We start from the raw sequence: 22,662 nt of genomic DNA, 5'->3' as shown, positions 1-22,662 counted from the left end.
TTCATCTGTTACATGCTGGTAATGTAGATGTGGCACTAATTTCTCTGTATTTGTGTCAGGGATCCCTCCCCACTCTGAACTCTAGGGTACAGATGTGGGGACCTGCATGAAAGACCCCCTAAGCTTATTTCTACCAGCTTAGGTTAAAAACTTCCCCAAGGCACAAATTCTTCCTTGTCCTTGGAACGGTATTGCTGCCACCACCAAGTGAGTTAGACAAAGATTTAGGAAAAGGACCACCTGGAGTTCCTGTTTCCCCAAAATATCCCCCCAAGTCCCTTCACCCCCTTTCCTGGGGAGGCTTGAGAGTAAACAAGGTGAGCACAGACCAGACCTTTGGGTTTTTAGGACACTGAAAACCCCAATCAGATTCTTAAAAACAGAACTTTTATTATAAAGAAAAAAGTAAAAGAAACACCTCTGTAAAATCAGGATGGAAGGTAATTTTGCAGGGTAATAAGATTTAAAACTCCCCTCTAGGCAAAACTTTAAAGTTACAAAAAAAAAACCCAAAAAAAACACTCCGGAATAAACCTTCCTCTTAGCACAGGGAAAATTCAAAAGCTAAAACAAAAGATACTCTAACACATTTCCTTGCTATTACTTACTATTTCTGTAATTTTAGATGTATCATTCAGTAGGAGCTGGATTACTTGCTTGGTCTCTCTCTTCATCTCCAGAGAGATCAATAAAAGCACAAACAAAATCCTTCCCTCCCCCCACATTTGAAAGTATCTTCTTTCCCCATTGGTCCTTCTGGTCAGGTGCCAACTAGATTAATGGAACTGATTAACCCTTTACAGGTTAAGGAGGGATTTTATGCTACCCTCAGCTGTATGTTTATGACAATTTGATTTTCCATTCTGGTTGCTTTCTGCTCCTCCCCTTTCCCCCATCTGCTCATCAGAATTCAAGCTGAACTTTCAAGCCTGTAATGCTGGAGTGAGTTCATAATTAGGCAAGCAAGTTTGCCCATCCCTTCACACTTCACACTTTCCAGAGGCACACTACACAGCAGGGATGTCTGCCATCAGTCTACTGTTGGATTATTAACGAGTCATTTGTTCAAATAAATGAAACTTCATTAATTAGAAGTAAGGACTTAGGAAGAGATGCATAAAATCTCATCTGCACAAGAAGTGCTTTACTCAGCTTGAATCCTAACCAATTTCTCCTTCAATTACTGATGGAATGAACATGGTGAAATTTTAAGTCACAACAACGTTAGGAGATTTCATTTTTGAGAAGATGACTTCTAACTGGAGATTGCAATTAAAAGGATGGAAATGTAAATGAGAAACATCATTTATACAGAAACTGTGATCCCCTGCTCTCTGAATTTGTTATTTTAGTTAAAATCCTTTCCCTTTCCCTCAAATAAACAACATAATTCAAGATTTTAGTGTATGAGCCTTGCTTTCCCCACCCCTTAATTGGTAGAATAATAATAGAGATGAGTCTTCTGCCAAATACCTGCATTTCTTTTCCTAACTCTCCCAACAGGCCCAAATCAACAATTACTTAGAAAATTAAACTGGGACTATTTACAAAATTTATTTGGAAAGATGAAGCAACTAGACCATGCATAAGAGGGTATTGGTAAAAGTCAGTCAAGGTGGCCTCTTCCTGTCAAATCTCAGCTGTCAATCAGATAGCTGTTCTTTCTCTAAATAAGTCATTTTCCTAACTCGGATGGATAGGTCACCTCCAAAGATCACTGTCTAACACCCAAACTACAGGTGTGATATATAAGAAAGAATGAATGTTTAATGAAATAAGTATTTACGTACTATTGTGAAGGCTGACAAGACATAACAACCCCTGCAATACTAAAAATTTGAACTTGAGATCTCCTCTACACTTCTCAAGGAGATTCTCCAACACCTGAAAAGCTTCAGCTACAAGAAAGCACTTTACATGTGGGATGATAATAGAGTTTCTCTACCACTAGAAATATTTCTGTAACTATGCAACACGTCACCTTATTAATAGAGTAGAGCTAAGCAAAGTGTGGTCCACAACCCTAGTTTGTCCACAGACACATGCCAGTGGTTTTAAGAGCTGAGAAGTCACATTGGCCCAGATCTTCACAGGTATAGACACCTAACTCCCATTGAACTTAATGAGAATTAGGCACCTAAATATTTTTGACGATCTGGGCCATAGTACTGGACCCCCCAGCTTGTTTCCAGCTGCTAAATTACACTGAAAGATAAAATATTACATTAAATGCTTAGATACAGAACAACATTACATCTTGGGAGGTAAATTTATGTTATGTTATATTTCGCTAGAATTCTGGAGAACAATTACACAAATATAAAACACTTTAATGTAAGCCAAACAGCAAGGCCTGCAACTTTTCAAAATACAGTTATTCTGTTCCCTGCTCATCTCCCCATATACACACACACACAAACTCAGACTCCAAGAACATTTCAGCTAGAATTTTTCTTATGTGAGAAATGCTGTAAGTAAGCCTGTTTTCATATCTGTCAGCGTCACAATGTTCTGGAACGGAGAAGAAGAATCTAATGCCCTGCTAGTTGGAGAAGGACAGAACTGATCTGGATGTCTCCACACGTAAGTTTCATTTGACCCCAACTATTTTGTTATCTGCCATGTCAGAACAATTTATAAATGTAATACCTGTGCTAAATGCCCACTGAACTGAGAGGGACAATAATTTTTTAAAGTGAGCTTTTATGACACTTGGCATTAAGAAAACTTGACAGAGCTAAGGCATTTTACATTTTTAAGGTGCTGACTTATTGTTCATATGAAAGAGTACCTTGATGAATAATCACATAAGTAGTATGGCTAATTTTTTCAGAAATATTCACTAATTTTGTGCACCCCCATTTTTTGAAGTCAATAGGAGTTGTGGATTCTCAGCATCTCAGAAAATTGGGTACAAAGGTTGTTTTAGTTTGAGGACAAAAGACTGAAAGGACTCAAAATTAGTGGATTTTTCTGAAAGCATGGATATATAGTCCCAGAAGCCCAGAGACAGTGCTTTAGCATAGCTTCCTTTCTCCTGGGTGGGCAGGATCTGCTGATAGTCAAATTATGTTTAGGAGAGGGAAGAGGTGAAGTGCCATGCTGGTCACAGAATGTCTAGGAATGTTGTGATCTTTAGAGGGCCTGACAAAAAGCAGATGAGGTGAGTAATTGGTTACATAGAGGGGAAGAAGTAGCAGCCAGCACCAAGTAAAGCATTGGACCTCTGCTGCATTTCCTACCAGGGTCATGTCCAAACACTGGGGCTTCTCTAAGACAGAGATGTCACAAAGGAGAAACATGGTGATTTATCCTGGGCTTGGGAGATTTGTCTTTGCACTAGATGTGGCCATTGAAAACAAAGTGTAGTTCCAAAGGGCATCTCTCAAACTTACATGGAGTGATAGGCAGCAGCAGACCAACACTTGTTATGCTAATCATATGAGAATAAAGGCTAATTACCTAACCCTTCCTACTTGCACTCTGATAGCTAATGTTTATTGTTAGAATTGTACAGTTCTGTTGCTCAGACCCACTGGATGTTTTTATATACAGAAATCTTCCTGAAGGTCACTTTGCACTGACATATTTTAATAGAACAATGGTCTCAGAGAAAATCAGTGATCATTGCAGTTAATGACCAGAATGCTATGATGTAGTGTAATTACCAGGGCTATTTGAGCTGTTCAAATGAGTGAGAATTCCTAATCCAGTTAGGAACTACCATCCACAAGATCTGTCCAAAGAAAGCCAAAGGTTGAGGTCCAAGAGAAAGGTTAATGAGAACACACTTTAAGTGAAAAGTCACAACATCATTAGATCTAATTTCCTGTGTAGGTACTGTATGTGGAGGTGGATGTTTCAATCTCCTGCTGTGGCTTCGAGAAAGTTGTAACAATTTTCCACTCAACACTAAGCAATTTTTATTATTTCTATTTTTGTCATTCTTACCTATTCTAAACGTTAGCAGCTCACAGACTATCTTCCTGCCAGCAACCCACCATGACAGCTATGCCTAGCACTCGGCATCAGACAGTCCACAGGGTGAAACTCTTGTGGGTGGGAACAGTGTGTTCTCGGGGGAAAGTCCTAGCTAGTGTATTTCTTTACCACCATAGATCAGCAGAAGACAGCTTCTTCACCTTTAAAACTCCAGTATCCTTCTCTTTGTGCAAGGCTTCTCTCAATACAACCCATGGCAGAAGAGCTTGGCAACGTCACTTCTGGAAAGGAGCATCAAGTGTGAATTTTCACTTAAGTTTGCAGAAAGGGTCTTGTCCTTTCCAAGTGAAACATTGCTCTTCTTAATCAGGTATATATGGCACCCTGTGACTGTAATGATGAGATTATTATAAATGACTAGACAAGATATGGGTCTGAGGTTATGACACGCATGTTATCTGGCAGCAGGTCTTTGTTTGTCAGGTGGAGAGGTTTTGTTTGTTTGTGTGATTAAAATAACTAGCTTCCCCTTTGGACCGACAAAAATTTCACATACAAACAAAGTGAACAAATGTTGCCTTTTTGTAGGCTTCTCAAGGAGGTCAAAACCAAAACTTCACTGTTTGCCAGCACACAATGAAATCACAATCACACAACATGGTGGGGGAACAGGCTCCAAGAATAAACATCTGCAGCACATGGTCTTAATCTGAATTTCTTGCAGTGTGTACAGTGTGGCGCAGCTTGGATGTGAGGGAGATTGTGCCAATATTGAAAGAAGATATAAATAAATACTTAGCACTTACCTACTACTTTTCATCTTCAATGCTCTTCACAAAGATTAGGACAATGCATTTTTAAAGAGTGCCAAAATAGGTACGATTTCAATTTACATTTAGAGTTTGGTTTGGTTTCAGTTTAATGGAAGGTGGGAAGGATGGGGTGCAGGGATGTGAGAGCCTATGCAAAAAAAAAAGAGAAAGAGCAAGAAAATCCCACCTGCAGAGTGGGAAAAGGACGGAGAAGGAGGAAAGGGAGAGTGGGATGAATCTGAGTGACTATTCCAAAGCCCAAGAATTTTCCCTTTGGCATTTATTTTAAAGAGAAAGAGGCAGGGTGGGAGGGAATCTAGTAGCAGCATCAGCATCTTCTTGTCCTATTATGACGATGTGCCCCTCAGCCTTTCATTCTTTAAATGAGCAGTCTCCATTCCCATCTTCCTCAGAGTTAGAAACATATGCCAAGTACATGGAGCTAGATCCAGAAAGAGACTCTGTGGTACCTAAATGTTGGACTTAGGTTCCTGAGACCTTCAGCTGCCACTTAACCTTGTGGGCATCTAAATGCCCTATGCACCTAAGTTTCTGCCAGTAGATATGCACAAAGCAACTCAAGTCTGACACCACTAAACTGCTCAGTGTCCTAGCTCATGTCTTAGCCCCAGCCTGTGGTGCCCAATCTGATAGGTGTGCTCAGAGCATGGCTAATCCACAAAAAAGACAACTGGGGCAATGAGATCAGGAGGAGTGGTGGTGGTGTTTAAGTCCATCCCCAAATAGTCAAGAGCTCAGTGGCTAGGGCATTCACCTGGGATATAATGGGAGGCCTATTTTCAAATCCTCACTCTGCCTGATTTGGAGCAGGGAAACCACATCTCCCACCTCCCAGGTCAATGCCCTAACCATTAGGCTATTGACTATTCTGGGGTGGGGTTCTCTTAATTGCTCCTGTTGAAGTTGTTCCACTTTGGGTTTAAATGTGCCTACACCAAATCTAGCAGATTGGGACCCAAAGGCAAAAAGGGCAGGGGAACGCCTACTTTCTGAATTGCACTGGGGCTTAGGCATGAGTTAGGTGCCAAATTACTAGGCAGGGTCAGGACTTAGGTGGACGCATGCCCAGTGGCCAAAATTTAGGTGCCTTGGAGATTTTAGCAGTGGAAACTCAGCAGCCTAGAGATTTTAGGCACTTCTAGGATTAGGTGACAGCTGAGCAGGGGTTCTGTGAATGTCAGTGGGCCTACATGTGGGACCTAGGCATCTAAAGTGGCAGTCAGGTGCCTAAGTCCCCCTTGAGAATCCCATCCATAGAGGACGTCACAGGCTCACCACATACATAACAGACTGGCAGGAAGCACTTACAGGTCTACAATTCCCCCCTTTGAGCATAATGACTGAGACTAGGAGAATGGAAGAGGGAGAAGGTGTGGAGTTTTCCATGGGACTAGGCAGACTGATGTCTCTGTATACTATGCCCCGAACCTTATTTAACACTGAATTTTCTGTAGTATCTGGCTGATGAATCTTGCCCATATGCTCAGGGTTTAGCTGATCGCCATATTTGGGGTCGGGAAGGAATTTTCCTCCAGGGCAGATTGGAAGGCCCTGGAGGTTTTTCGCCTTCCTCTGTAGCATGGGGCACGGGTCACTTGCTGGAGGATTCTCTGCTCCTTGAGGTCTTCAAACTACAATTTGAGGACTTCAATAGCACAGATATAGGTGTGAGGTCTTTTTTAGGAGTGGGGTGAAATTCTGTGGCCTGCATTGTGCAGGAGGTCAGACTAGATGATCATAATGGTCCCTTCTGGCCTAAATATCTATGAATCTATGAATGTTGTTGGACAGTTTCAGGGTCATGTTAACACCTTTTACTCTTTGGCCCTTTGTTCCATTTAAAATTTATACAACACTTCTAATCTAACATTCTTTGAAACAGGAGTAGGTCAAAGCGTAGTAGGGAAGTTTTGGTATGAGGCAGCAGGGTCCACTCAGACACTTCGTGCACTTCAGACTAGATTTGTCCCCCAGTTAGGCAAACTAGGCATTTGTTATAGGCAAGTCTTTAGTGAACCTAGGAAAGCAGTCTTCACTCTAGCCACTGATTCACTCAACAGTTGCAGCACCAGCCCCTTATTTCTTTAAGGAATAAGGAGAGGGCAAATGGGAGTGAGGGAAGGAGAAATAGGTGGATATTGGTTTAGGCATTCAAGGAGAAGGATGAGATGTCTGAGGGAATTTGTGGAAAGGTAAGAGACACCAAGTTACTCACAAAGGCACTCTGGTGACATAGAAGCAGGCCAAAGATTTCCAGAGAGTCTGGAGGAGTCCAAAAATAGACTGGGGCAAACTTCAAAGTATAAGCTAAGAACCTTAGGGCCCAATCCTGCATGGTGCTAAGAACCTTCAGGAGTTGCCCCTCACTTTACAGAATTGAGTCCTTAAGAGGGAAAAGAATTTGTGCGGTTGGATCTCGCAGGGGACCTTACAGTACTGAAGAAGGCATTTTGTCCTATCTAACTTTCTGAGTAAAAATTAAATCACTGATCACCCTTCTCTGGGGATTTGGGTAACTCCATCAAGGTAAGGAAATCACTCTAATCTTTCCTCCAAATTAGTGGCAGAATTTTAAAAGGGGGCTCCCAGAAGCCTGCTTCACATTATCAATTGAGTCATTATTCCTGGGAATTAGGTAATAATAAAAAGTAAAGTAACAGCAACCCAATGGAAAGGGAAAAGAGGTGTCAAAATAGCCAGCCAGCTCTACAGATCTACATGAGTCACAAGCATTTTGGTTTTAGTTAAGTATCCACAGCAACTCTAATGCACCAAATGCACTATGTTCCATGAGTAATAATGAACTAATTACTTAAGATTGGCTTTACAATTTGTCACCTCCTATTGCCATGTTTTCTCCTAGTAATTTTCTACCTTATCAGCTTTTGCTTCATTCTCTTCTTTTGGCCCTATTACATTGTGTTGTTGCCTGTACACATAATTCACCTTGTGTCTTGTTAAAAATTGTGGTACTGGGGAAACAGGGAGAATTTAATTGCTAGCTCTTTCATTGATACAGTTTTAAAAAGGCAATTTAATGTTTATTGCCTGCTTATTTTACTGCTGGGTCAGAAAAAGCCTATTATAGTTTAGGACCTCCATCTACTCAGTATGGATTAAAAGGAACTTTAAAAAAATCTTATAGTTAATTTTTCTTTTATTTCAAGGCAACAATGTTTAAAATGGGTGAAAATTGCCATCCTTTTTTTAAAAATAAAGGCTGTATTTTTACAGAGTTTTTACTGTACATTTACTATACTGCAACCAGCAAATATTCTTATGCCACAGACAGAACACTGGACGCCTGGTTTAGAATTTCCAGTACATACATATGTGGGACTACAGAAAATAATCCCCTGTAACTTCAGAAGCAAGACACATGGGGGAAAAAAACTACATCTCCTTGCAGCAAAAGTTGATAGGAGGAACATTAAATCAGCTATTATAGTTCAGAATTAGTGCTGTGGATGACTAGAATGACTAATCATAAAGAGCAGAGGACTGAACAGGCTAAAGCCTGAAACTACTTCCTGGTTTTTCAGTGTACAGCATCAAACCACATAGAGCTTTTCAACCATATGTCTCTTTAGAATACAGCTGATATAAAGGGTGGGGGACTGTAATGTATCTTGTGCAATAGATCTGCTCCCTGTATCCCTGAATCATTTTTGTAATGTACCCGATGCTCTTACAGCTCCTAGTGTTCCTAAATGCCACAGACATGAATGTTCCTTTATGCTTCTACCTCTGTCTCAATAAGGATTTCATCCTGCATTGTCTCTCTCCTGGTGATTATTTTCAGTGGGCTTCCTTGTCTCCTGGACTTCAGCTGTCATTCTAGCCTCATCTTCTTTTCTGCCAGAGAAAAACACATCCTAAACAGCCCTTGTGGTTTTAATTCCTACAGAGGTCCAATTCACATGTTCCATATCAGATTGCTTTGGGCCCCTCACGAGCCAGTCTTTATAGAGTTACATGTGTGTTTAAGTGCTTTGCAGGATCAAGGCCAGCATTTCCACGAGCCAGAAAATGAAGTACCATAAGACCAGGTCTTGCATGATCCTGCCACATGGCTCTGTGAAGCACTAATGGGGGAAAAAAAACACTAACATAAACAAACACATACATTAAAACCCTAACACTCAAACCCTAATGCTCCTCTACTTCATAATAGTCACATCTTACTAGTCATATATCCCCATCTTTGTCTTGGGATGAGTGGTAAGGAGACTGAAATATTTGGCATGAAGAATTAAACAGCAACACTAACAGCAGTGTTCATAAGAAAACTCTCCCTCTAAGAACTCAAGGATATTTTGACTGGAGCAGATCAGGCTTAGAATCATAGAAGATTAGGGTTGGAAGAGACCTTAGGAGGTCATGTAGTCCTACACCCTGCTCAAAGCAGGACCAACCCCAACTAAATCATCCCAGCCAGGGCTTTGTCAAGCTGAGCCTTAAAAACCTCTGAGGATGGAGATTCCACCACCTCCCTAGGTAACCCATTCCAGTGCTTCACCACCTCCTAGTGAACTAGTTTTTCCTAATATCCAAACTAGACCTCCCCCACTGCAACTTGAGACCATTGCTCCTTGATCTGTCATCTGCAACCACTGAGAACGGCTGAGCGCCATCCTCTTTGGAACCCCCCTTCACGTAGTTGAAGGCTGCTATCAAATCCCCCCTCATTCTTCTCTTCTGCAGACTAAACAAGCCCTGTTCCCTCAGCCTCTCCTCATAAGTTATGTGCCCCACCCATGTGATCATTTTCGTTGCCTTCCACTGGACTCTCTCCAATTTGTCCACATTCTTTCTGTAGTGGGGGGCCCAAAACTGGACACAATACTCCAGATGTGGCCTCACCAGTGCCGAATAGAGGGGAATAATCATTTCCCTTGATCTGCTGGCAATGCTCCTACTAATGCAGCCCAATATGCCGTTAGCCTTCTTGGCAACAAGGGCACACTGTTGACTCATATCCAGCTTCTCATCCACTGTAATCCCCAGGTCCTTTTCTGCAGAACTGCTGCTTAGCCAGTCGGTCCCTGGCCTGTAGCGGTACATGTGATTCATCCGTCCTAAGTGCAGGACTCTGCACTTGTCCTTGTTGAACCTCATTAGATTTCTTTTGGCCCAATCCTCCAATTTGTCTAGGTCACTCTGGACCCTATCCCTACCCGCCAGCGTATCTATCTCTCCCTCCAGTTTAGTGTCATCTGTGAACTTGCTGAGGGTGCAATCCCTCCCATCATCCAGATCATTAATGAAGATGTTGAACAAAACTGGCCCCAGGACCGATCCCTGAGGCACTCCACTTGATACCGGCTGCCAACTAGACATTGAGCCATTGATCAGTACCCGTTGAGCCTGACAATCTAGCCAGCTTTCTATCCACCTTATAGTCCATTCATCCAGCCCATACTTCTTTAACTTGCTGGCAAGAATACTGTGGGAGACCGTATCAAAAGCTTAGCTAAAGTCAAAGAATAACACATCCACTGCTTTCCCCTCATCCACAGAGCCAGTTATCTCATCATAGAAGGCAATCAGGTTGGTCAAGCATGACTTGCCCTTGGTGAATCCATGTTGACTATTTCTGATCACCTTCCTCTCCTCCGAGTGCTTGAAATGGTTTCCTTGAGGACCCGCTCCATGATTTTTCCAGGGACTGAGGTGAGGCTGACCGGTCTGTAGTCCCCCAGGTTCTCTTTCTTCCCTTTTTTAAAGATGGGCACTATATTTGCCTTTTTCAAATCTTCCATAACCTCCCCTGATCGCCACGAGTTTTCAAAGATAATGGCCAATGGCTCTGCAATCACATCAGCCAATTTTCTCAGCACCCTCAGATGTATTAGATATGGACCATGGACTTGTGCATGTCCAGCTTTTATAAATACTCCTTAACCTGTTCTTTCACCACCCAGGGCTGCTCACCTCCTGCCCATACTGTGTTGCCCAGGACAGCAGTGTGGGAGCTGAGCTTGTCTGTGAAGACCGAGGCAAAAAAAGCATTGAGTACTTCAGCTTTTTCCACATCATCTGTCACTAGGTTGCCTTCCACATTCATTAAGGGTCCCACACTTTCCCTGACCTTTTTCTTGTTGCTAACTTACCTGTAGAAACCCTTCTTATTTTCGCTTCATCAGTTTTTAGTCAATCCTGAGAGGGAACTCTCCCTTTAAAGTAACTGGCACAATATGGTCTTGTCATATATATTCTTTCATTGTCCAGCAAAGATGGCTTGTGAGGCCACTGAAGAGGGGAATCTAACTCCTTAAAAGCGTCTGTAATCAGATATATGTGGCTAAAACAGTCAGACTTGTGGAAAAAGGAGACTAAATGAGCACAACAGTGACATCCATAGGGCAGAGGCCAGTAACCACAACTTTGCCAAACTGTATTAGATGCATGAAATGAGCCCAAAATTAAGCATGACCTTCCCAGAACAATACCTATGTACAGTACCTTCCCCTCTAACTCTCATCAAGAGATGAGAAGGACACCCTCTTTGGGAAGACTGCTCAGCAAGCTTGTTTCCCTCACGCACAATCCACGTGTGAGAATTAATGAAGGTGCCTCTTTCCTGCAATCTTTTCAAAGATCAGGGGCCAGTCTCCCCAGATACACTCCTGTTGCACCCTGCACAAATCACTATTTATCTTGGTTTACAGATATGCACAGATAATTATGTTGAGGTATTTATTCTGTTATTCGTCTCCTATTGATATTACAAGAAAATTTACTCTGGCATGAATTTTCCAGTGTCTAATGATTTGGGGGCATCTCAGTTTTTGGATGGCCAACATCAGACTCCCCTCTGAAGGGGTCCAATTTTTCACAGTGGGCATTCAGCATTTTCTGAAATACAGTCCCCTTTAAGATGTCTCAGGTTGGGCACCCAAAAATTGAAGCATCCAAAATCACTAGGCACTTTTGAAATTGTAGGCCGCTGTAGAGTTTGTCTTGAGTGCTAAGGAAAGGCTGGTACTTCTCTGGGAGATTCCTGTATAGCATGGGAGGTTCTTGTGGTGTTTGCCTTTTCCCCCCACATCATTTATGCTATTTGTTTTTTTTTTTCTATTTGCTTCAGCTTGAACCACCGAAAATATTTCCCACTTTCCTGCTCTCCTCCATTGCATGATGATGATGCAATGTCTGGGTTGCAAGCAAGTTTAAATTTGACCAAAGTTTTGTTTTCATTGAGAATTTTTATTTCAGGAATATATTTTTATTCTGTAAAATCTATCTTCCTCCCCAAACCGAAATTATTGGCCTAAACTATGGACTCTGGGTGAGATTCATCCTTGGTGTAACTCTGTTGACTATAATGCAGTTAAACAAGAGGTGATTTTGACCCAGGGTCCCTTTTAATATATTGTCTTTTATTCCAGTCTGAATGGGGCTTAAATTTTCTATGATTATTTCCCTGAGCCCCAGCATGTGCTGCGAGGCTTCAGCCCCGAGGTAGGCACCAGGGATCCCATGAGTTTGAAAATATTTACTGGAGTTCTACTCCAGTGGGCTCTGGCTGAATTTAAGCCCTGGTCTGAACATTCAGATGCTATGGATGTGATCTAAGCAAGGAAGGATGGCCCAGTGGTTAGGGCAGTTACCTGGGACACCCAGGTTCAATTCCCTGCTTTAGCACAGACTTCCTGTGTGACCTTGGACAAGTCCCTTTGCCTTTCTGTGCCTCCATTCCCCAGCTGTGAAATGGGGATAATACTTCCCTACCTCAAAGGGGTGTTGTGAAGATGAATACAATAAAGGATTGTAAGGTGTTCAGCTATTGCAGTGATGAGGGCTGTTTGACTACCTTAGACAGATAGATCTGATCACCCTTACTCATGAAAGAAGTTCCACACACTGGATGAAGCTAGTTATGAGTAAGTGTAACACCCACAGACCCTGGTAGTCGGCAGGCAGGATCGAACCTGGTACCTCTAGAACTAAATGCATGAGCCGCTACAGCATGAGCTAAAAATCAAGTGCCTCTTAGTTAAGGCTGAAAACAGATTCATTAATCGCTCTCTAAGTGGTCTCCGTGCCACTAGATGGGACAGAACACCACACCCAGGAGGTGTGGGCATTACATAAGCATTGCAGGATTGGACCCTCAGAAGGGAGAGATTTATTTTGTAAAGTGAATACCGAATATACTTTTAAAAAAATTACATTCTGCAAAAACACATTAATGGTTTGAAAAAAGATCACTCAGTTTTCTAGGGAATCCTAGGAAAAAGAGAACAAAATCAGAGTAGAGGTTTTGACAGCTGGATTTCAGTAATAAAGGAAGAATAGAGCCTTATGGCTTGTACAGCACATAATGCTTAATAGGTGCATTTTATCCCATTAGTATTAATGGGAATGATGTTTGCACATTCAAGGGTGGACTAGACCCCAATGACTTGTTTTCCTTCTTCTGTCTGAGGGGGAAATTAAGGGTGAATTACAGGAAAACCATGTAGGGTCATGCAGTTGTGAACTAGTAGTATGAAAAGACGGGGAAAAAAATGCAGAAATCACACACAGATATTTGAGAAACACCTTTCAAATGGGATATGCCGCACTGACACAAGTCACTTTTTACATTGGCACAGCACATCTCTAGGGTTCTGCAGTGATGCAACTGCATTAGTGGATCCACATTCACACCTACCCGACCCCAGCGAAGGTGAGCCCTCACTCTGAGGTGTGGCCCTCAAGTTGTTTGCTTTGTCTGCAGCTCTGGCTATCTGAAATGGCTTTCCTGTGTCTCTCTACCACATCAGCTCACCATTGCTTTCCAAGGCTCCTCTTAAGCCCTCTCATTTCCCTTGCCTACACCTCTTTTCTCTCTCCTTCTCATTATAATATTGTTCAATAAGGAGTTTGTGAAACAGCGTACATGAAAGACATACCAAAAAAGGTTATACCAGAATTGTATTATAGTTCTGACCTTTAGATAGCCCTTGCCATCCGTAGATCTCAAAGTGCTTTACAAAAAATGGATATGTTTCCCCATCTGTAAAGGACACTAACACTGACATCAAATGATTTGCATAGTAAAGTTTGCATTTGCAGAGTTAGGAACAGACAAATCCCAGGACTCTGTTATTCTACCCTGTTTGCTGAATCATGCTTCTTTGCTAGAGTTATGTTACGGAAGGAAAGTAGCAACCAGTAGAGTAAAAGCTCGATATGTACTTCCATTCTTATCCCATTTTCAATGATTCATAACTGTCATTTTTTGGGATGAAAAAAGGACACTTTCCAGACTGTAAAATTAATAATCCTCGTGGCTTGCCTTTTTAATATAAAAAACAAACAAACCACCACCACCAGCAGAGCTCTCTACCCCCTGTAGGACTGCCTTAGCTGCACCGTGATGGGTTTAGTGAAAGTGCACGCCGACTGCTGTCAGGCTTTCAGGAGCTATGCAGCACTTGCCAGTGATAAAGCAACAACTCCTCAGAGGGGAGCTTCCGCAACCTCAGAGCAGTTGATGCAGGTCTGACCATCCAGGCCCCAGCAAATCATGCTACTGAGTGGTTCCTTCCCTCCTCCCTCAGAGCCCAGACAAGCCCACGTGGTGCCTGGGGCTAGAGTGAGCCTGCAGCAGAACCACTGCTCTCTCCCCACGGCAGGTTTAGGGGCCCTTAAATAGTATTTTGATACTGCCCATGCTGCTCAGTGGTGGATGGGCGACATGTGGGCCACTGGCAGTTATAGTTGTGAATATTGTGGGCTATTTACAAACAGGTGGGAGTGCCTGGGTTTGGAACAGGAGTCCTGCTTAAAGTTAGAGGGTGAAATCCTGTCCTATTGAAATCAATGGCATAACTCCCATGGACTTTAGTGGGGCTAGGCTTTCACCTGGTGAGTCCATCATTCTCTCCCTGCTCCCTTGTACCACATAGAACGTACTTTGTTAGTTTCTATAGGTGATTTTGGGAAAAATTGAACTTATTGTTTTTCAGTCCCTGAGATGTTGATATATCTGCTTACCCAGGGGGTTGTGGATACTTTACACTCAGCCTCGTCCGACTCATAGTCATCAAAATAGATGCCAAACGCTATTTATAAGGGATCGCCTGCCTATCTCTGCCTATCTGATTTTCATGAACCTTTTGACAATACCAAGTACTGCAAACCACAGGCAAGTGTTCCTTAAAAGTGCTCAGAAAGCAAGTGAGAGAACTTCCTGGAAGAGATTGTCTATGCTTGTGTGACTAATTATGTTTTTCTCATTTAAATCAGCTTCTGTACCAAATGACTGGAGGCTAGCTAATGTGACACCAATTTTTAAAAAGGGCTCCAGAGGAGACCTTGCCAATTACAGGCTGGTAAGCCTGACTTCAGTGCCAGACAAATTGATTGAAACCATAGTAAAGAACAAAATTATCAAACACATAGATGAACATAATTTGTCGGGGAATAGTCAACATGGTTTTTGTAAAGGGAAACAATGCCTCATCAATCTACTAGAATTCTTTGAGGGGGGTCAACAAGCATGTGGACAAGGGGGAATCTATTGGATATAGTGTATTTAGATTTTCAGAAAGCCTTTGACAAGGTCCCTCACCAAAGGCTCTTAAGCAAAGTAAGCAGTCATGGGATAAGAGGGAAGGTCCTCTCGTGGATTGGTAACTGGTTATATGATAGGAAACAAAGGGTAGGAATAAATGGTCAGTTCTCAGAATAGAGAGAGGTAAATAGTGGTGTCCCCCAGGGGTCAGTAATGGGCCCTGTCCTATTTAACATATTAATACATGATCTGGAAAAGTGGGTAAACAGTGAGGTGGCAAAATATGCAGATGATACAAAGCTACTCAAGATAGTTAAGTCCCAGGCAGACTGCAAAGAGCTACAAAAAGATCTCTCAAAACTGGGTGACTTGGCAAAAAAATGGCAGATGAAATTCAGTGTTGATAAATGCAAAGTAACACACATTGGAAAACATAATCCCAACTATACATATAGAATGATGGGGTCTAAATTAGCTGTTACCACTCAAGAAAGAGATCTTGGAGTCATTGTGGATAGTTCTCTGAAAATATCCACTCAATGTGCAGCGGCAGTCAAAAAAACAAACAATGTTGGGAATCATTAAGAGAGGGATAGATAGTAAGACAGAAAATATTATATTGCCTCTGTATAGATCCATGGTACACCCACATCTTAAATACTGCATGCAGATTTAGTTGCCCCATCTCAAAAAATATATATTGGATTTGGAAAAGGTTCAGAAAATGGCAACAAAAATTATGAGGGCTATGGAACGGCTGCCGTATGAGGAGAGATTAATAAGACTGGGGCTTTTCAGCTTGGAAAAGAGACAACTAAGGGGGTATATGATAGAGGGCTATAAAATCATGACGGGTGTAGAGAAAGTAAATAAGAAAGTGTTATTTACTCCTTCTTATAACACAAGAACTAGGGGGGGGGGTCACCAAATGAAATTAATAGGCAGCAGGTTTAAAACAAACAAAAGGCAATATTTTTTTCACACAACGCAGAGTCAACTTGTGGAACTCTTTGCCAGAGGATATTGTGAAGGCCAAGACTATAAAAGGGTTCAAAAAAGAACTAGATAAGTTCATGGAGGATAGGTTCATCAATGGCTATTAGCCAGGATGGGCAGGGATGGTGTCCCTAGCCTGTTTGCCAGAAGCTGGGAATGGGTAACAGGGGCTGGATCACCTGATGATTACCTGTTCTAGTCATTCCCTCTGGGGCACCTGGCATTGGTCACTGTTGGAAGACAGGATACTGGGCTAGAGGGACCTTTGGTCTGACCCAGTATGGCCGTTGTTATATTCTTATGATGCTTCCTATACTGCGGTGAGCGGGATGGGTTTCAGCACTTCGTCACATCATTCAATCACCCTCTGAAAATCTTTTATAGTAGCTGCTGCACTATATGGATATAACAAATGCTAAACCCTTTTCTTCTTTCAAATGTATTTTACCCTTTGTATTGCCATGTGCAAAAAACATATCATTAAGGGTCAGCGGGGCCAAAACATTTCTATATTTAACCTACCCAAGTTGAAGAAATAACAGCCTCAGGGTTGATAAATGTACCTCAGCTGTTGCTCCAGTTAATTTGTGGATGGGGAGGAAGTGAGCTAAAGGAGGAAAGGAAAATACGCCACACACAGTTGAAGATAAAAGCAAGTTAAAAAGCAGAAGTGTAGACATCCAAAGCTCCCTAGCAAGTGCTGCAGACACATACAGTAAGGCATCAGGAGAGGTGTTTTGTTTCCATTGGAAGTCATAGCACATACTGTTTATTTAGGCTTAATTGTTAGTTTAGCTTTTCCACATAAAATACTGTATATGCTCTTTATTAATTAAGCCATTTATTGGAACTAGTGATAACAAAATATTGAAAATGACTTCATTTGATAAAGCAGCTAAAGTGAATATTTCCTAGCTTTGCATGGTGAATAGATTTTCACATTGATTTCACAGTCACCCTCTCAAACCTCCCTTCCCCCCACAGCCCCAAAGCAGAATGTCTATTGAATTTTATGCCTCTTTTCCTCCCTGCAACACAAACGGCTGCTAAGTTTCCAGTCACTGGGAAACAGAAGCCCTCATTTAAGATTAACTTTAAAGGCAGATATTTAACTCTTATGATGATTATTTATATAGGCCCACAAATGCACCGAGGGGGCATTTTGCTGTGTATTGCTGTGAAATAGTTGACATCTCACTTTTTGTTTTTCAAAGTCCCCCTTCTTCATCTCCCTTCAAACTGTCACAGCTTGGCAGGCCTGCTCACAGCAAACACCACTGAAAAGGAGGGAAAGGAAGGGTCCTCTCCACCAAGGATGAAATGTTGCAGAAGCCTGGCAAGCTCTCCAAGGGACAGTGTATGCTGCACCTGTCTGCAGTGTTAAACTACTGTATCTGCCCCCTAATTCAGAGGGGTAGAGGGGACACTGGAGCTGCAGAATGCACCAGATCAGATCATAGTTATTGGGTTAAATCAGCAATGTCCAAGGGGATCTGTGGAGAGGTTGCGAGGACTGTCCACTTTCACAGCCAGATTTTTTTACCCCTCCATCTGCTACCTGAAATGTTAATACCTCGTACCATGTCTAGTGCTAAAAGCTAGAACAGGAGTTAACAAATACTTTAGACACTTAGAGGGAAAGAGTCAAAATAGGAAGAGAGGAGAACAACAAGCTGATGGAGCTCTGAAATGTATGAGTTTGCTTCAGTGCTGTTCTGACAGGCTGCAAAACCTGTGGTTGCAGGGGCCCTCAAAAGGGTCCCCAGATGTGCTTAAAACAGTCTTCCTTAACTGGAACAAACCATCCAATTTCATCCTTGTCACTGCTTGCTTGCTTCACTTCAAATACAACTTAGGTACTCCAAGTTTTGCATTTATCGAGCATATTCCATCAGAGAATCTCACCCAGCTTTACAAACATTCTATTTTTAAAGTTGGGGAAACTGAGGCAGTGAGTGGCAATGGGAGTGTTAAGGGCCAAGGGTGGGTTTTATAAGCTGACTGGGGATGGGAGGATTCCTAAGACTAAGTTGACATTTCAAGCCTGAGAATAGAGAAGGTAGGAGTGGAAAGGCTTCTATGTTAAGGTAGGGATAGTGGATATTTGAGCTATGAGCAAAAAGGGGGTGGGGGTTCTCAATCTGGGTACCTCTGAGCCTGAACATAGGGTTAGGGGATGTCCTGAATCTAGAGAGATTCAGTGGGGAGGGGTTTCTGAGCAGAAAGTTGGGTTGTCAGAAGCCTAGAGATTCTAGAGGAGTTCTGAGCCAGGAGGGGGATGGCTTAGATTGGCAGGGTTTAGCAAATGGGGTAAGTGGAGGGAATGGGTGAAAATGCATGTGTGGGTGAATGGGAGGGAACAAGTGTAGGAGCTAGACTGGAGGGTTAGACATACACCACACTAGGACTGGGACAGTATAGTAAAGGGTCACTACTGTGTCTCCTAGCCCTCCCTTTCCTGCAAAGAGTCCCTGTTTTTTTCCACTGTGAAAGGGGCAGAATTGTGGGTAAGGGGACTATAAAGGGGGCTGTTTTTCCTTCATGCTTTCCTCAGCAAAAATGCTTCACTGTGACACCCCTGCTGATGTCCAATTGCACTTTGAATATTTGGTCAACCTGTACGGGGGGTGGAGGGGAACAGATGGAGGGAAGAAGGCAGTGGGACTCCACTTCTGACTGCCCCCATGCCACCATGTATAAAGAGCCACTCAATCTGAAATGCAGTCCAAGCAGCTGAAATCACTTTATTCCATGCGGAGCAATTTAAAAAGTTCCTGGAAAGTTTTACAAGCCTTTCAATTTGCAAGAGTGATCAATATTCCGGAAGGGCACAGTACAGAAATGATTTACTTTTTTGGAGGATGTAACATTTTACAAGTGCTTCTCTTTGGAGGCAATTAGGATTTTGCACTTGCATGGTGCTGAGAGCCCTTCACTAGTTATAGAAGCACTTTACAACTCAGGAGAGCTTCAGGCTCCATGAACTCCAGTAAATCATAGCAGAATGCACAAGTAAGAGATCCCGACCAATTACAGGGGAAAAAAGATTTGAGAGATTTGGAATAAACCCAGAGATAGACCACATTTCTAATGCAAAACTAATTATGCTTCCAATGTCCTATGAAAATTAGGTATTTTATTATTTTTTAAAACATTAAATATTCATGCAGCTGCTGCTTATATTTCCAACCTGATCTCATTTTATGTTACTTCCTCTCCTCTCACTCTGTACTGTGGTGCCAGCCTCAACAAGCCCTGTATTTCCTACACACAAATATCTTGGTGATTTATGGTGTGCTGCCCCCAATACCTGAAATGTTCTCTCAAAGCCACCACCATCTTCACCTCTTATACTAGAAAGGTCACAAACATGCGTTTCAGAAGAATGCACAAACTAAGGCCCTGATCCTGTGTTAACGTCTATTATCTTGGCTTTTCCAGCTATAACAAAGATGTGTTACACCAGCTCTCCTGTAAGGCTGGACCTTTATTTCCTGGCCCCATGACATGGGTCAGGGTTACAAGAGGTTACACTCCTGTCGCATGGTCATATCAAACACAGACCAGCCACACACTAATAAAGCCAATTAAAGAAACTCAGATAGAGACGTGGGATGGAGGGCAGAGTATTGGGCGTCTGCGTCCCAGTGGCTACAAATCTGCAGTCTGAATCTCGGTGACACGTGGACGACTCTGCCATTTATTGTTCTTAGAAGATTTCCTTATGCAGGGCTAGGGTGGGCTGCTGTGGTCAATCTGCCATCTGGAGTCTTAGTTTTGCATTCCTCCACACCTAACTCTGTCTCCCACTGACACAGGCAGCCCATTACATTGACACAACACCAGCACCCCAAACAATGTAGAGCCAAAGCAAGATCTACTTCCATCAACGTAGTGGTAGTGTAGACACTGCATTACCTGTGTTGACACTAACAGTCCTCCACAGAAGCTGTCCAACAATGGACCAGTCCCTACAACAGTGGCTATTCTGGTCACAATTTTGAATTCCACAACTCTGGGGGTCCCAGGTCACAGAAGCTAGCCTCCCGCCACTACCTCTTTAAAAAAAACAGTGTGTTTTTGAAATGCTTTTTCCTGCTTGCCCACCACAGGGATAAGAATCAATGTTGGGTGAAAGCTGTGGAACTTCAGCAGGTATATCAGAGGGCAACAACAAATCTGGGGCTGCTACAAGACCTGCTGTTGCTACACTGAGCTGCATGCCACACTTGGCAGGGAACCTACCAGCACTCGAAATGGGACTGTGGACACTTTGCAAGAGCTGGGCACAAAAACCTTGCAGTGCACAGTGAAGAGGAATGGGGGAGAAACAAACCATGTAGTGACCCCGGAGCTCATTGAAACTCCACTTGAGTTGAGCCAGTCCTGTTAGGTGAACTCAGATGAGTCTGGTGATGAAGGGGAAGGGAGCTCAGGTAAGTATATAGATGCATTATTCCTTATAAGCATGTTTGTTTCCTTTTCCAGTGACCAAAACCCTTCCACTTTCCCCGCCACCCTTCTTCCCTATTCAAAAAATGACACCCAGCCCATGTACAAGTTTACAGAACAAAGACATTGACTTTTGAATCTTTGCTTTACTTTTAAAATCAGTACTTCGAATACAATTACAGTTAATGCTTTGGAATGCACATATTGTTGCCATTTAATCAACTACTACTTATGAGGAAATGAATTTAAAAAGCTTAGCAGAGCAGTCAGAATTACGGGGCCCACAGCAGATCACTGTCCTGTGCTTGGATAGAGGTAGAAGGCAAAAAAAGGTAGATGTGGCATTTCCTTTTCTTTGGTTTGTTGATCAGTGCAGGGGGCGGGCACAATGCTCCCCGTGCCCAGTACTTTGTTTATCTGAACAGGGCTGTCCCTTTAATTCTTTAGAAAAATCTCCAAGACTTTCGTGGAGATGTTCAGGAGAGGATTGCAGAGTATTTCTAGGGATGGCAGCCCTGTTTCTTCCCCCGCAAAAGGGGACACTCCCATGCCATTCTGGGATGAGCTGTGCTGGCCCTGTTCAGTAAACGGGCTAGCAGCATACAGGCCCTGGTGGCTTCAGACACCAGTAGCAGCTGCTTTCTCTGGACTTTTGGCACCCTCTGGAGTGAGATATCAGCCAAAGTTACCACTGCCTGGAATGTACTGGCAATATTTACTGAACTTTCCCTATACTCATACCCAGGGGTGCCCAGCATTCACGTTTGCCAATTAGCAGTTCCCCACCCCCCATGCTAGCCTGTACTCCCGATGGCTTGAGCTACAGAATGGTGCTGTAATGAGGTGCTCCAAAGCTAAAGCAACAATGAGCATTTTTTTATTAGAGATGGTTATGGGAATAACGTAAGGGAGTTTTGAGATGTATATTTCCTGTCCGTTGCAACAGTAAATGTAATGCTGTGTCTGTTTTTATCAGCAGCCTCTGGCAGGGAGTTGCCCCCTCTCTGCCTGCTGAACATCTGACCTGGATCAAGCAAAGAAAGAAGCAGACGAGGAAGGATACGCTCTGCGAGAGTCTTCACTCCTCTACAGGGGCTGCTTGTGAACATAGGGATTGGAGAGGCTGAAGGTCTGAGATTGAGATGAGTGACCAAGAACGGAGAGAACGATTGCTACCAGAGAGGCACAGGAATAGAGAGGTGCAGCAAGAAGTGCACCAGTACCTCATGGTTTGCTCAGGCAACAAATGCAGATGTTGCAGAACATTATCGAGCTGAATTCCTGAAGACCTCACACACAGCAGCCTTGCCATGGCATGGAATACTCTATGGTCGCTGCTCACTGTTTCCCCCAGCATTACAGGTGGCAGCATGGCATGAACACTTCCTCCTATCCCTCTGACAGGGGAAAACAAGGAGAACCTACACTGGCCTGTGGTAAAGACAGGATCAGCCAGCAAGCACACTGTGCTACTTATTTTTACCATGAATAGAACATTGTAATATGTAAACATGTGTGTTTATTGCTCTACTGGGCTTTTATAAGTATAGATCACCTTCTTACCGTGTTGCTAAAATGTTTTTAACTTGTTTATTTGTACTTTAACTTTGTTTCCTCTTTATTTGCCTGCAAAAAAAGTTTTATTTTTTGAAACTCAGTATATCAGTTTGCACAAGGCAGACAAGCCTCATTACAAAATTCATAACTGGAGCGTAATGGAGTGCAGAAGCCCCACACCAGGGGTTAAAGTGAACCTCTGGCCCAGCTAGTCCCACTCCACTACGCCTGCAGCCAATGCCGAGCCTGGAGGGGGAATAACAGGAGAGAAGATGGCTCCGTCCAGGGCTGAGTCTATACTTCAAATGCTGCATGGGTGCAGCTGCGCTACTGTAGCACTTCAGTGAAAACACTACCTACACCAACAGGAGAGCT

The 22,662-nt window shown here is 42.8% G+C and overlaps 1 long non-coding RNA gene across 1 annotated transcript; it reads left to right on the top strand.

Annotated features, from left to right (window-relative positions):
• The first annotated feature begins 2,498 nt into the window (after positions 1–2,498).
• LOC311518790 lies at positions 2,499–22,286 on the top strand. The gene is made up of 3 exons (XR_014711115.1): positions 2,499–2,583; positions 20,391–20,714; positions 21,707–22,286. It is a non-coding gene; the product is annotated as an uncharacterized lncRNA (long non-coding RNA).
• The last annotated feature ends 376 nt before the right edge of the window (positions 22,287–22,662 follow it).

This window comes from Lepidochelys olivacea (genome assembly GCF_965140295.1).
Source record: "Lepidochelys olivacea isolate rLepOli2 genome assembly, chromosome: 3".
NCBI classification, from domain to species: Eukaryota; Metazoa; Chordata; order Testudines; family Cheloniidae; genus Lepidochelys; species Lepidochelys olivacea.
This window is presented reverse-complemented; position numbering and strand designations above follow the sequence as displayed.